General features: G+C 35.4%; 1 long non-coding RNA gene across 1 annotated transcript in view; it reads right to left on the bottom strand.

The window, feature by feature from the left end:
* Positions 1-2081: 2081 nt before the first annotated feature.
* LOC127179787 (uncharacterized) overlaps positions 2082-16182 on the bottom strand; it is a 53476-nt gene continuing 39375 nt past the window's right edge. Inside the window, exon 5 of the long non-coding RNA XR_007829555.1 lies at positions 2082-2473. This is a non-coding gene — a long non-coding RNA (uncharacterized LOC127179787). The remainder of the gene's footprint in view (positions 2474-16182) is intronic.

The raw sequence follows: 16182 nt of genomic DNA, 5'->3' as shown, positions 1-16182 counted from the left end.
GACCCTAAATTGCTTTACTGTAAAAGCTCAGGTTTTAATAAAGTAGTATTGTGTACAGCAGTTCATGTTCAGAAATAGCGTACAAGAAAAAAGAGCCCAATAGGTCCAGCAAGTTGAAATATTGTCAAAAATGAAGATAGAAGTAATATTTGAGTCTTGTTTACCACCATGAACTCCAGAAACCCACGAGGCAAAGCGTGCTAATGCAAGTCTTGAACCCTATACATTAAAAATACAAGTCACTGCACACGGCTAAAATAACAAGCCTTATATTAGCTTTTCCAGCCAGTGGTTTTGGAAGTTTGCTTTTTGTTTGCTCACAATGAATGCAAAGCCGTGTTTTTCTTCTGGAAAGGTCCAATCTCCTGATCTGCGTGAATGAAGGTCACTTGTCAGCCTGACAGTCCTTTGATACATGAGTGCTATAATTAGCATATCGAAGGAACATTAAGCTCTTCATTAACTGTGCCTTGATCAGCAATTAGCACATATGAGTGCAATTAAATTCACATATTTACTTTAACAGTTGAAGGCGGGTATAAGTCATCATGAAATATTCATCTGGAGAATAGTTACTCATTAAACCAAAAAACAAAATGAGTTAGCGTTATTTAATGGATTATTCATCTAAAAATGTAAAATCTGTTATTTCAGGTTCAAAAGAACAGCATTTATTTGAAAAAGATTTTTTGATGACAATGCAAAAGTCTTTACCGTTGTTTTTGATCAATTTAATGTGCCCTTGCTGAATGAATGTATTCATTTTGTTAAATTATATATTATTATCTAACATTATATATTAATACATTTTTCAATATAAATTTCACATCCTTACTTTAACAGTTGAAGGTGGGTATTAGTCATCATAAAAATATTATTCTGGACAATAGTTACTTGTTAAACTGAAAAACAAAATGATTTACCTATATTTAATGGATTCATTTATCTAAAAAGGATTCTTTGATGAATAGAACGTTGAAACGAACAGCATTTATTTGAAAAAGATTTTTTATGACAATGCAAACGTGTTATTTTTGATCAGTTTATTGCCCCTTGCTGAATAAAAGCATTCATTCTTTAACATTAAATTGTTTTATATAACATTATAGGTCAGTATACATTTTCAATATATATTTCACATGTTTAACAGTTGAAGGGGGGTATTAATAATCATGAAATATTAATCTGGAGAATAGTTACTCCTTAAAGTGAAAAACAAAATGATTTACCTATATTTAATGGATTCATTTATCTAAAAAGGATTCTTTGATATACAGTATTTATTGGAAAAATATTTTTTTTAATGACAGTGTAAAAGTATTTACTGTGCTTTAGATTAATTACATTTTAAATTTTACATTATATATTATTTAACATTTCAATATAATTATATGTTGATTTATTACATTATTACATTCTTCTATTTAATATTTTACTATTTACCTCACGTCATTCCAAACCTGTTATTTTATTTTATTTTATTTTATTTTATTTTATTTTATTTTATTTTATTTTATTTTATTTTATTTTATTTTATTTTATTTTATTTTATTTTATTTTATTTTATTTTATGCAGGTTTCTTCAAAACATTGCAAGTTCATGGATTATGTATTTCGAGTTCCTAAAAGAGAGGGGAAAAAAAAACAAAACATAAGAGTGATATAAAATGTTCCATACAACTCTATTAAATTATGCACTAGATTAAAATTCTTTTTAGGTCATTGAAAAACCTTGTGTGAGAAACAGACTGTGTCATGCATCATTAATATCTCTACATATCTTCTCCTCTAACAAAGCTCTCCAATTATATTGGTCTTAATTAAATATAAATATCACTATGAACCACTGTTGTATGAAAAAGTGACACATAAACCTCTCCAAAATACTTTTTGTTTATCAATCAATAAATAAAAACATAAGTTTGAGAAAATTATAACAGGACTTTTAATTAAAATTTTTGTTTTAGAGAACAACATAATAAAACAAAATATAATTATACTAAATTATATATACAAAATAAATAGATAAATGTCGGTTGAATAGCTTTTAAGCTGTGCTTGTTCTCTCCCTCGCTCTCAAAAAAAAAAAAACCCTTAGCTCTGATTTGGGATCACATTCAGCGCACTCATTGCGCACATTGACGCACCTTTATCCAGTGTAACGGTAAAAACGTAGCATGTCAGATTGAGTACTATCGTCTTTCATTTTGACTTTATCTGTCAGTATTTTCAGCGCTCTCCGAGAGCTCTGATTGGTGATGGGGCAATGCATCATGGGGTGTGAGAAAAGGACTCAGTTTATCAGTCACCCCTTAGATAAAGACAGAAAATCCATGACAAAGTACTCCGCAGCAAGCAAACGCAGACCTCAACCGCAGACCTGATAATCTCGCAAGACTGACAGCGCCAAGAATCACACATTTTCATTCTCTTTGGTTCCCTCTCTTCCTCCTCGATCGCTCACACTGGGGATCTGACAAAAGAGAAAAGAGAGATAGACACAGCTTTCAGGCCTTTTTTGATAGTGTCAGTCCATCTTTTGGCAAAGTCACATTTCCTTTTTTTCCCATTACTGCAGAGGAGTAACCTAATTCTCTTCTGAAAAGGTCACTTATCGAAGGGTACAACATCCATCACTCTGAGTAAAGTCATTACTGTGACTTCATTTTCTTGATCTAATCCATCGCTGAGGATTTCAACCATATATAACACTCATTTCATGTCTGGATATAAATATTTTTTACTGTACATGAGGATACGTATTATCTAAAAAGCAGGATTTATGGATGCCCTCAAAAACATTAATTTAAAAAAAAAAAAATTTAACCCTCATGTTCTATTGAGCTTAATTTTACTACTATTCTTTAATGTTTGGAGTCCAACAGAGCCCAAAGCTGTTTAATGTGTTAAAATAATAATTGCCGCTTATATTTTCCCTTAACTTCTTTTAATAAGTTCTTCTGACCTAATCAAAACCCAACAGACTTACGTTTTAAAGCTTAACCCTGTTTTATCACAAAGTAGGGTCTTTTCAAAAATGTTTAGACGGTTAAAGCAAGCTATTAAATGTAGTCTAACATCATTTCTCATAGGCATCTCAGACCCCAAACAGATCATGAAGGTTAAATTAATTTCAGAACATCTGGCATCTAAAGTACACTTCTCGAAAAGTTTACTTTTTGTACACAAGATTGTCAAATTAAAATGTTCATGCACATGGTAAGCATCCTTCGTACCTGATCTCATTTAAATGTGCATTATTTAACCTCTTTTGGTGATGGATTGCAAGCCTTTGTGAGAGACTATTGACAGGGCATGTGACGCATGAATCCGTTAAAGGGCAAAATTTGATATGATGTGCACAAGAACAAGAGTGATAAACAACAGGCACTCAGAATAACATCTTGACCAAACAGAATAAATCAAACTGCTTGACACTAATTGTACATCCATTGAGCACACATGCATATTTCTTCAGAGATACTAGATCAACATTTGGTAACGGGATGGAATATGTGGCTGACATATTGAAAAATGGAAGTGTCACCAAATGGCAATCTTTGAGATTTGGGGATCTTCAGCAAAGAGATTTTGGGAAACGACTTTATGCAACCCATTTTTCTTATTAGATACACCTGTGTCCACCTGGTTTTGGTGAATAAGTGGAGTCTTGGGTTTCACAGTTTACACGAACAACTGTATGCAAATAGAGTAAGCTGTTCTACTTTAGAGTGTAACTAGGGAAAAGTTGGGAAACACAAATGCCATGTTCACACTAATTCAACAAAACACCCCAAAATTGGTGTTTGTTGTGATCTAGCCTTAAGAGTGTGGTGTTTTCATAGGAATTGCAAATCTAGTTATCCTTGACTGCTGGGGGAAAAAACCTTAACTTAAACCTTAAACCTACCCAAGTTGGTTTAATGGTCTCCTAGTCTGGTCTGGAACATCTGTGTGATGGTTTTATCGTTTTTTTTTTTTTTTTACTAAATTAATTTAAATCATTAAACAATCTTTTTTAAATAAATTATGTGACTTTAAAAGGGTCATGAACTGCCTTTTTAAAATTATTTTGTACTGTTCTCTGAGGTCCACTTATAATGCTACCAAGATTTTTACATCAAAAAACATCATAATTTAGCAGTAATAGGCTATTTTCTGTCCTGTTTTTAACCCCCTTCATCAGAACGCTCTGTTTGAATAGGCGTGGCGGATTGTAAAGTCGGAAGTAAATGCCCACTGCTATGATTGGCTAACAGTTGTCTATGTTTGACAGCATGCATCTTTCATAGATGCACACTGATGTGATTTAAGTTAAAAAGCATAAATACCCAATATCAGAAAATCTATAATAACAGACAAAGCAATAGTGACCACATAATAAAAACAGTTACTCACATTTGTATGTTGTGATATTATTGTTGGATCCAATATAGTGGACACATCATCGTCTATTAGATTCAATTTTTAGATTCAAACCTTGTTTGTAAATGAATCTATGGTATAAATTAAGTGAACAAAGGACCACGTTCTTACTGATGCGGTCTGGAACTTCATCCACTCTTTCCTAATGTTGAATTTGTATTACTTTTGTGTCCTTAAACGCTCGTTTGGCTTACTGCACACTTTGTCACATAGCAGCTTTTAGACTTTGTTTTCTTTTATAAGTCAGAAATGACAAGGAATCAGCTTCCCGCAATACAAAGTCAATAGAGAGCGTTGGATTGTTTTCCCCCCTGGTGGGCATGGTTTTTTAGATTATGACGCTCTTTCTCTGAAGACCTGCATTTGCCTCTGGTTATTTACACTACATGCGTGAATCGATGGGCGGGACTAAACAGGCAGTAATGTAACGCGAGTCGGTGGGCGGGGCTAAACAGGCAGTGATGCTGTGCAATTCGGTGGGTGGGGCTAAATATGCAACGTTGTAGAAGCAAGTAATGATCTTTTGCAGAGGTGGTGTTAGCCACACTATTAGGAAGAATTCAGGTTGATTGGGACACTTTTTTGTCATTGAAATGGCTTGGGAAATGTGTCCCATCAACCTGAATTCACCCTACATCATACAGTGGCACATTCCACAACCTGTTGTCAATATAAACTGTTTTTAGACTAAGGAGAAAGTTTTGAGATCTGAAATTTACATGACGTTTTTATAGTACAATATTTTATATAGTACTTTTATATGTCCAAAAATCAAGGGAATTTTGATTTCTCAGTTCATGACCTCTTTAACTAAAACAAAATACACAAACGTAAGCTGAAATTTTTTGAAATATTTTATCAAGTGACAAGGCAACATTTTCATTTAGTTTATCTTGATGCACTAAAACAACTAAAACTAAAACAAATAAAAATGAATGAAACTATATATATGGAACTATACAGTGGGTACGGAAAGTATTCAGACCCCCTTAAATTTTTCACTCTTTGTTATATTGCAGCCATTTGCTAAAATCATTTAAGTTCATTTTTTTTCCTCATTAATGTACACACAGCACCCCATATTGACAGAAAAACACAGAATTGTTGACATTTTTGCAGATTTAGTAAAAAAGAAAAACTGAAATATCACATGGTCCTAAGTATTCAGACCCTTTGCTCAGTATTTAGTAGAAGCACCCTTATGATCTAATACAGCCATGAGTCTTTTTGGGAAAGATGCAACAAGTTTTTCACACCTGGATTTGGGGATCCTCTGCCATTCCTCCTTGCAGATCCTCTCCAGTTCTGTCAGGCTGGATGGTAAACGTTGGTGGACAGCCATTTTTAGGTCTCTCCAGAGATGCTCAATTGGGTTTAAGTCAGGGCTCTGGCTGGGCCATTCAAGAACAGTCACAGAGTTGTTGTGAAGCCACTCCTTCGTTATTTTAGCTGTGTGCTTAGGGTCGTTGTCTTGTCGGCCCAGTCTGAGGTCCTGAGCACTCTGGAGAAGGTTTTCGTCCAGGATATCCCTGTACTTCGCCGCATTCATCTTTCCCTCGATTGCAACCAGTCGTCCTGTCCCTGCAGCTGAAAACACCCCCACAGCATGATGCTGCCACCACCATGCTTCACTGTTGGGACTGTATTGGACAGGTGATGAGCAATGCCTGGTTTTCTCCACACATACCGCTTAGAATTAAGGCCAAAAAGTTCTATCTTGGCCTCATCAGACCAGAGAATCTTATTTCTCACCATCTTGGAGTCCTTCAGGTGTTTTTTAGCAAACTCCATGCGGGCTTTCATATGTCTTGCACTGAGGAGAGGCTTCCGTCGGGCCACTCTGCCATAAAGCCCCGACTGGTGGAGGGCTGCAGTGATGGTTGACTTTCTACAACTTTCTCCCGACTGCATCTCTGGAGCTCAGCCACAGTGATCTTTGGGTTCTTCTTTACCTCTCTCACCAAGGCTCTTCTCCCCCGATAGCTCAGTTTGGCCGGACGGCCAGCTCTAGGAAGGGTTCTGTTCGTCCCAAACATCTTCCATTTAAGGATTATGGAGGCCACTGTGCTCTTAGGAACCTTATATGGAGCAGAAATTTTTTTGTAACCTTGGCCAGATCTGTGCCTTAGGACTTAGGACCATGTGATATTTCAGTTTTTCTTTTTTAATAAATCTGCAAAAATGTCAACAATTCTGTGTTTTTCTGTCAATATGGGGTGCTGTGTGTACATTAATGAGGAAAAAAAATGAACTTAAATGATTTTAGCAAATGGCTGCAATATAACAAAGAGTGAAAAATTTAAGGGGGTCTGAATACTTTCCGTACCCACTGTATATATACTATACAGACATAACAAAGCTAATAAAAATGACAAAAACAAGCAGCAAAATTACTAAAACTAACTAAAATTAAAATGAATTAAAATTAAAACAAAAAATATCAAATAAAAAACTGACTCAAAATATTAATAAAAAACTATAATAGTATCTCAGTGATACTAAAATAACCCTGGGTCAGACTAAACCAGCTAAACACCAGCTTGACCAGGCTGGGAATCATCTTATATCATTGAAGACCAGAAAACCACAGGTTGTTTTAAGCAGGGTATTGCAAATCTAGTTGTCATTATTATGTTCAGATATATGATATACCAAGCATTATATTTCATACCATCTATTTAGTCAAAATCCGTTAATATTTTCTTCACAGTAAACAAGTTTTTAATTAATAACACCATCTTGTTTGTTCATTGTGGCTTTTTGCACAGCACCAAGGTTTATTGAATCAATCAATAAAAAACCACTTCACTGGCAATAAAAGCCTGTAAGGGTGGGAGTATGCAAATGTAGAGAGTGGGTATATTTATGATTGCGCAGGAAAGGATTGTCTAGGTATCATTTTTTGTCCTGCCAGATACGCTGCTGAGATTCATGATATCTAAGCTCAAGATTTGGCCAGCTCATCTTCCTTGCGGCAGATGACTCTCTACTTAGCTCAGTAAATTATGCATGCATTATTCATATAATAATGCACCCTTTAAATATTCCGATTTGAGCAGGCAAAGAAGAATAAAACACGCGGTAAGAACACAGCACTTAAAGGAAATCCCAAATTCAACAATCTGTAAATCTGAAAATGATCTATGTAAATTTTACGCTTTCGCATAGATCGGTTGCCTTCTCTATCACTCTCTGTCATAAACACACAAGCGACTTGCCTCCCAGATGTTGTACTGGTGTCATGCAAGGTAGGTGTTCCAGGTATCTTGTTGGGGGTCCAGCCCGACTGGTTTATCACTGATACTTCTGGTTCCAAATGATGCTTTAGCCTTGTGCCTCCATTTATCATCTGCCCCCAGGCAGCACACAGCTGAGCCAGGAGAGATAGGCAGTTTATTTTTCATAGTTATTTATTCGGTGTTCTCTCTGCCTTTGTGAGAGTGTGTATGTGTTAGGGCTGTTGTTGGCATTGGGCAGGTAAGGCCAGGAAATGTATCAGGGACAAAGGTAAGCTGAATTAATGTGTTGTTAAATCAGTCTTTCTGACCCAGCATTATTTCTTTAGGCACAAAATGAGATGTTTAGTTGAGTGTCCAAACTGAAAAAAATAAATAAATAAAACCAAGATTACTAGAGTACATATTACAAGATCAGGCTCGGATATAGCGAATTAATAATAATAATAATTAATAATAATATAAGCTATTATTCACAGAATTTCTAAATGAAAAGAAATACACCTTTAAATATACTTGTTAAATTGATCATTAATTTATATTTGTGAATCATGCACTTGTCATTTCTGAATGACAAAATATTCCGCAGATTAAACATTTTACATTTCTTTACATTCATTAACTTTGTATTTATTGGCTGAACTGCGATTTACGGTATATCTCTCTGTATTTTATACATTTTTGTGAAGTTTATCATGCGGAGAATTGCATTAAGAAGGCTGCCAATATGGATCCACGATGTCCAATCAAATGCTCGCTAGAATCTGAAGCCAACGCTATTGGCTATTTAAAAAAGGGTGCGGGATTGCTTGATATATCCTGCCCTGTTTTCCTGTTTCAAATTACCTCAACACATAGAATAACACTGCGTGGTTCAGCACTTCAGTGGACCTTTAAACTATACATGTTAACTATATCTTAGTTATTTTAAAGCCCTTAATATAAAGCATGTCTCATGTTTAGGACAAACTGAATTCTGAAACGTACACACAACAGCTATATATATATATATATATATATATATATATACACATATAGATAGATAGGTAGATAGATAGATACATTGTACAAACTTGATATACCACCTGGCTCTAGAGCTAATTAATTTATATTCATGAAGCCATGTTGGCTGCAGTAGCTATTACAAAAACACTGACGCACAGGAGTGTTTAGGAATTAGAGTAACCCAATCAGTTCCTTGGAAACATCGCAAACAATAGCCTATTACAAAGTCTTATAGTGTTACAGTCAAGTGTTTTATTTGAAATTAAAAAAAAGAGATGCAAAAACACCTTCAGAGACACGAGTGGATGTGAAGCATAACAAACACATAAGGGTAAAGTTAATAACAGAGCAATTTGTTTTGTGTCTGGTCTCATTGCTCTTTGCCATGCAGCTCATAATTATTCCTCTTTATTCAACTGGGCAAACCAATTAATTAAGCCTGATTAAATCCAGCTAGACCATAAACAACAAACATCATTGCGACATAACCAAACTACTGGAGGGCCAATGCATTTCTTTCAGCGAATCAGACGTAGCCATCTGAACATGGTCTCTGGGAGTGAAATAAACCAATCAGCAACATATCAGTGTGAAGGATCCGCAGCTCGCTGCACTCTGGGGGGGGGATGTATGAAAGCAGAGGCCGCCTGAAGTGGGCAAAGCAATTTTGAAGTGTTTGAGACATCTGAGAGATCACAGGCTGCCATGTTTCTGGGCCCATCCACCTCTCTCGCCCGTGGAGCTCTCAGTCTTAGACTGGATGTCCAAAGGCTTCTTCCTCAGCCAAGTGAGCACAACGAAACTGCATTCAGATGCTATTAGATCGCCGCACATCACAAAGAGACTCAGGTGGAAAGTGTATCTAATGCACTTCCTGACGGTGTGTCAGCGTCGAAAGGTCCCGATATGAGAGAGAGAGAATGTACCAGTGCCGTAGCAAGAACTTTAGACGGTAAGCAAGAACATATGTGTGCAGCATCATTCAAATTACTGGTGCAACAAATGTGAGACACAGGCTATTCAGAATGGCCTACTACACACTGTTTTTGATAAAAAAACATTTCTATATGCATAGAAAACATGGATGACCTGTTATGTTTCCTGAAATGTGTAGTATAAGCACAGCACCTGCATGGAATACTGAATTCTAGAATGCAAAGCATTTCACTTTCCAATGACAAAAAAAAGGAGACTAACTTTTTACACTTACAACTCAAAAACACTGTTTATCATGGTATCATATGCATACCATCCATATAATATTATAATAATTGATTTTAAATAATTAATAAATAAAAATTGTAAAAACTGTATATATTATAATACAAATCAATTATAAATAAATTATATATATATATATATATATATATATATATATACACATACACATATATATATATATATATATATATATATATATACACATACACATATATATATATATATATATATATATGTGTGTGTGTGTGTGTGTGTGTGTGTGTGTGTGTGCGTGACCCTGGATCACAAAACCAGTCATAAGGGTCACTTTTTCAAAATTAAGATTTATATATGATCTGAAAGCTGAATAAATAAGCTTTGTTAGGATAGGACAATATTTGGTCGAGATATAACTATTTGAAAATCCGGAATCTGAGGGTTCAAAAAAATCAAAATATATTGAGAAAATCGCCTTTGTCCAAATAAAGTTCCTACCCATGTATATTACTAATCAAAAATTAAGTTTCATATATTTACAGTAAAAAATTTTACAACATATCTTCATGGAACATGATCTTTACTTAATATCCTTAATATTTTTGGCATAAAAGAAAAATCAATAATTTTGACCCATACTAGCAATAATTAGCAATAATTTTGGCTATTGCTACAAATATACCCCAGCGACTTAAGACTGGTTTTGTGGTCCAGGGTCACACACACACACACACACATATATATATATATATATATATATATATATATAATAAGAAATAACAATGACTATATGATTTTGAGATCCATCTTTTGAAGACAACTGAGGGACTCAAATGCAACTATTACAGAAGATTCAAACACTCACTGACGCTCCAGAAGGAGCCGGGGGGTGTAAACTTTTGAAAAGAATGAAGATGTATAAATTTTTTCCTTTTTTTTGCCTAAATATCATATTTTTTTTTCAGTTAGCACTGCCCTTCAGAAGCTACAGAAGGTACTTACATTTTTTCCAGAAGACAAAATAAGTAAAATTTACCCTGATATTCAAATCCAAAAAGTTTTCATCACCGACTCTCAATGCAACATTGAGCCCTCTGCATCTTCATACATATATTAGCATTATAACTTTTTTATAGCATGAGCGTTCTAGTTTATAAATGATGTCATGCTCAGTCCATCAGTAACATGTAATGCAAACTCTCCTCTGTTTAACAAAAATATGGTGCTTTATTGATAATGCAGACATTAAATTTTAATCCAGCACACAATGTTTTAACAGACACAATTCATCCTACCGCGCTGAAGGTTTCTGCTTAAATGTTCTCGCCTCTAGAGAGTAAAATGAATCACAGTCTCTGTGCACAGGCCACCCCAAGGTGATTTATTTGCTGATTCCTTGTCACGGTGTAATTTATTGCACTGCTTTTGTCTTCTTTTTTGTATACATGGAGTGATCAGGCAGTGCAAAGCAGCAAACGTGATTCTATTCCTAAGGAGATTCACAGTGTCTAGGCCTCGAGGTCAGAGGAAATATCCGGGCGAAGCATTTCAGTATGAAACCATTTACATATTTTGTGAAAAATATAGCTTTTTTTAAATTATCTTGTCAGTGGCAAAGAGAGAAAAAAGAGAGATCTTATTAGTGAGTTGTATTAATCTGTCAAAATACAAAACATCATATCAAAAACACCAACATAAACAAATCAGAGATTATTTTATATGATTTTCAACATGGATAGGTTTGCCAGTACATAGTCTTAAAGAACTAGTCCCCCCCGCCCCGTATATATGTATCATTATCACTAGAAAATGTCTCTTTTAAATGGAAAACAATGGCAGTGCAAAGCAACAACTTAATCTAAATATTTACTGCACAGGATTCACCTCTATATGTGGTACATGTGTTTTCATGTAAGGAGGAGGAGTACATTTCCCTGACATTTTGCCTGCTTGAATATTAATAGATTGTTTCAGCTCTGCTCCGTGGCATCCTGTCAGGATGCGCTGCCTGGAAACACCAGCTTTGGCAACTGATGATTCCACACTGTGCCAGTTGCTTCAACCACCCTTATCATCTGGCTGGCAAAGCACCGTGCCCTACCCTCGCTGCCTACACGCCCAGCCTACCCGCACCTACTGTGATAATGTAATAGCAGTCATCCACGGCCAGCCCAGCTCAGTTTGGCTACCAAAAAGCAATAAAGCGTGCTTAAGATGCATACATCTGTGGAATTCAGAAGACAGAGACATTCATGAAGCTTAGAAAAGGATTGGCCAATGATATGCAGGTTATTGTGTAGGTATTGACCAACAATTGTGCTTTGTCTGTGAAATCGCCATGGATGAATTTAAGGGCGAGAAAGTGACCTGATCGTTCAGTTGTTTGTGATATTTGTTTCGGCTGAATGTTGCAGTGCGGAGGAACAGAAAATCTGGTTAGCCAGGTCAGTCAACAGTGAAATTAGTAAGACACCAGGGGTGTGTCTGATGCAACGCCAGACCTGCATTTCAAAAATAATGAGCTCTCATTCTTTTGATTCATTGTTTTTTACTTTTCTAAAATAAACTGAGTTGTAATCATGTGCTTTGTAATGATGCTCTCCAGTTGGCCATATAAAGACAGAGTGTGGAAGAAATGGTAAATATCTGCACAATGATATTAATACCAAAACTTAATTAAACAATCTAAAGGGATAGGTGACCCAAAACGAAAATTCTGTCATCATTTACTCACCCTCATGTTGTTCCAAACTTGTATACATTTCTTTCTTCTGTTGAACATAAAAGAAGATATTTTGAAGAATGTAGTCCCCACTGACTTTCAAGTTTTCATTTTTGGCTAAACTATCCCTTTAACTTTTCAATTAATAGTCAAACAGAAGAATCAGCACATTGTGACAAGTGTGATACTGCGTTTATACAACAGTTCGACAACATGAGTGTGTAAATACAAAAACACCAATGGAATGTCTTTAAAAATGTCTTTTGTGCAAACTTCTTCCTTCCCCCATGGATTCAAATCTCAAATTGACAGTTTAACAGCTAAGCGCAAGTTATTATTTCGAAAACATCATTTTAGAATTAGTAACGAAGTGTAATATGTGGAGTATTATGAGAAAGAGACGGACTGAACAAGTGCGATTTCCTGCATCTAATACAGCATTCATTTAATGAAACATTAGTTTGAATGTTTGCTGAGAAAAAGCGATATCTTTGTCGTACTATCCTTCCATTTATTAAAGGTGATTTCTGATAATTGCATCTTACAAGGTGTTGTTGAAAGTAAAACGAAATTAAACAAATGAAGCAAATCTTCATCACACAAACATACACACCATTTCACAATACTAAATACTATTATTAAATACTCCTATTATTTATATAAAATATTATTTATTGAATAATAATATTTAAGAAACAACAACAGCCATTATAAAAGTTGCTAGGCAATTCAGTCAAAAGTACAAAGGCAGCGCTCTGATATACAGCATTACATTTACATAAAATATAACATGATGAGATTTTGCCCTCAGCCAAAAATTTGCTCTGGAACAAATAATAGATTAATGAGACCAAAGACTGGCCTTTAGATTTACCCCAAACAAATTATATCTCATGTTTAAACACTATAGAGACATCACAGCCAGTTGCAAATTCCAGAAGAACTGGCAGAGGTAAGGCTGCTCTCGGCAGGTTCATGGGTGCTGAATGCCCACTGACGCCCTGGAGCTTACGTCTCCAAAAACATCGAAGCAAATTTTTAAATAGGTGGTATCTTTATTAACAAACCACATATTTGAAGTATAAACAAATATATTGTCACTATAAAACTACATTAAACTACATTAATATAAATGGTTAAATGGTTGGAGTTCAGTTATCACTCCAATATTGCACTCCTCTCAGCCAATCAGATTTGAGAACCAGAAAGAACTGTTGTATATATATATGAAGAGTTCATTTGCAAAAACAGAAGAAAAAAAAGAAAAAAAAATCATTCCAGGTAATATAAATCAAACTGCAGCTAGGTTGTTTTGATTAAAATAATAATAACTCAAAAAAGGGTACATAAATCATATTTTTCACCAATCATCACAATTAGAATCTAAAAAAATTAAGAAGAATTTATGCAACTGCCACTGATTCATCATCAGAAAACTGTTGAAGCAGCCAATTCCACCTCTGTAGGCCCTTTAGGGATCATGTCTTCAGGAAACAATGGTTTTTGGTCATGAATTTTTGTAAACGTGTTGAAAGTGGAGCTCTGAATTCCTGTTAGACAACTGAGCTCACATTGGTAAGCACGGGCGTCTCTCTTGTCCCAGCAGCACAAATTCATTCTGACTGAATCTTAATTAACAAATCAGTCTTGGTTTTATTTGAATATGCATGTCCTGAGCATAGAGGACATCGGAGAGAAAGACAAAAAAGCAGGGGACAGTAGAAAGTTTACCATGACAGTTCAGCAAACAGCAGCGGAATTGCTAAATGGCTATAGAGGGCAAAAAGCAGCGGAATGGCAACCTTGCAAGCCAGCCACCATTTGTTAGCCATGTTGAGTAAATATGGTATAAATTTATGCAAATAAGAATAGTAATAAAGCACCTTGTGACAGAGAAAGTGAATATAAATGGCAGTGCTTCCTAGATAACCTAAAACGGGGGCTTTGCGAAATGAAGATGTATAAATCAATTGTGGAACTTGTCACAAAACTTGTCTCCCTGTAGCTGCTCTAAGTACGTGCATGTATTCAAGCAAGGCAGGAAAATTTCTCTGTCCTCTTCTGCAAGGGTATTTTGTCACTCTGTATTCATAACCCACGCCTTCATAAGCAAAGGACAGGAAGTAGCAACCTTGACCTTTCCACAGAAGTCCACAAAATGAAGAGAAAGATCATCATTAATCGCTAGTCATCTGCTCGCATTTCTTACAGCTGGTTCTTGTCATTTCAGATAATGAGACGGAACAGGCTCTGCCAGAGTCGCAGTCTCAGCCGTGGCTGACCATCGCGCATGCCCTTGAACCCAGCTGGACCTCCCGAGAAATACAGCAACTCATTATTCCGTCAGATGTCACATCGAGCCAGGCGAGAGTGTCAGTAAACCGCTTCCAAACGGAGATGGAGTTTTCACATTGTTTAGCCGGATCCCAGAATAGAAGCCGTATTTCAAAGTGTTGACTTTCACAACAGTGTTCGGTTAGTGTGTTCACCGCGTCGTAACTTTTTAGTGTGCACCTCATTATTAGTGATTTTACTGCTAGGCTGTTAAAACACAAAGGAGGGGAGTGCGGGGACAGTGTCATGTTGCTTCAACTGATCAAATGGTAAATAATGATAAATACAGGCTCAAATAAATCCATTGTTCTTTCTTCAGACTAGAGAGCAGAGTTGAAAAGAGCAACTGGGGCACAATGAAGCAGTGGTGCACAAAACTCCCCCTGCTTATATTTCGCAATTGGATTGCGATCGGAACAAACAGGCAAACAAATAAATCTTACACCAACCATATCTTTACATAATTACACGGGTTACTAAAAATACATTTTGCAATTTCAATCTTACAGTAATAACTAGAAATTATGCAACTGGCACTGATTTATTATCAGAAAATGCTAATTGTTTTGCATATCTACATCTAACAACTTTTGAAGCAGCCAATTTTGCTCCTTTAGGCCCTTCTGGGATGGTGTCTTCAGAAAACAACAGCTTTTTATAGTGAATTTTTTTTTTAATATGATGAAAGAGCTCTAAACTCTTAACATGAAACACAAAAGTTGGAAGTGCTGGTATAGTGTCATGTTACTTTAACTGATCAAATGGTAAAAAATTATAAATACAGACTCAGATAAATGCTTTGTTCTTTCGCATTTTCAAAGAGCAACTGGGGCACAATAAAACAATGGTGCAATAAACTCCCCCAGCTTACAGCTGAGGTCCCCATTTCAGAATCATAAAAAAGGTTAATTATTTTGCGAAATAAGAGGGATCATACAAAATGCATATTGTTTATTTAGTACTGACCTGAATAAGATATTTCACATAAAAGATGTTTACATATAGTCAACAAAAGAAAACAGTTGAATTTATAAAAATGACCTGGTTCAAAAACTTACATCCCCTTGATTTTTAATACTGTGTTGTTACTTGAATGATTCACAGGTGTGTGTTTTTTTTTTTTTTTTTTTTTTTTTTTTGTTTAGTGATAGTTGTTTAAGAATCCCTTGTTAAACGAGGGACCCATACTCGCTGTTCATCAGAAAAATCTGGGGGTGAAAACTTTTTGACTTTAAAGATCAGGGTAAATGTAACTTATTTTGT

Source organism: Labeo rohita, chromosome 17 (genome assembly GCF_022985175.1).
Source record: "Labeo rohita strain BAU-BD-2019 chromosome 17, IGBB_LRoh.1.0, whole genome shotgun sequence".
Classification (NCBI taxonomy): Eukaryota; Metazoa; Chordata; class Actinopteri; order Cypriniformes; family Cyprinidae; genus Labeo; species Labeo rohita.
This window is presented reverse-complemented; position numbering and strand designations above follow the sequence as displayed.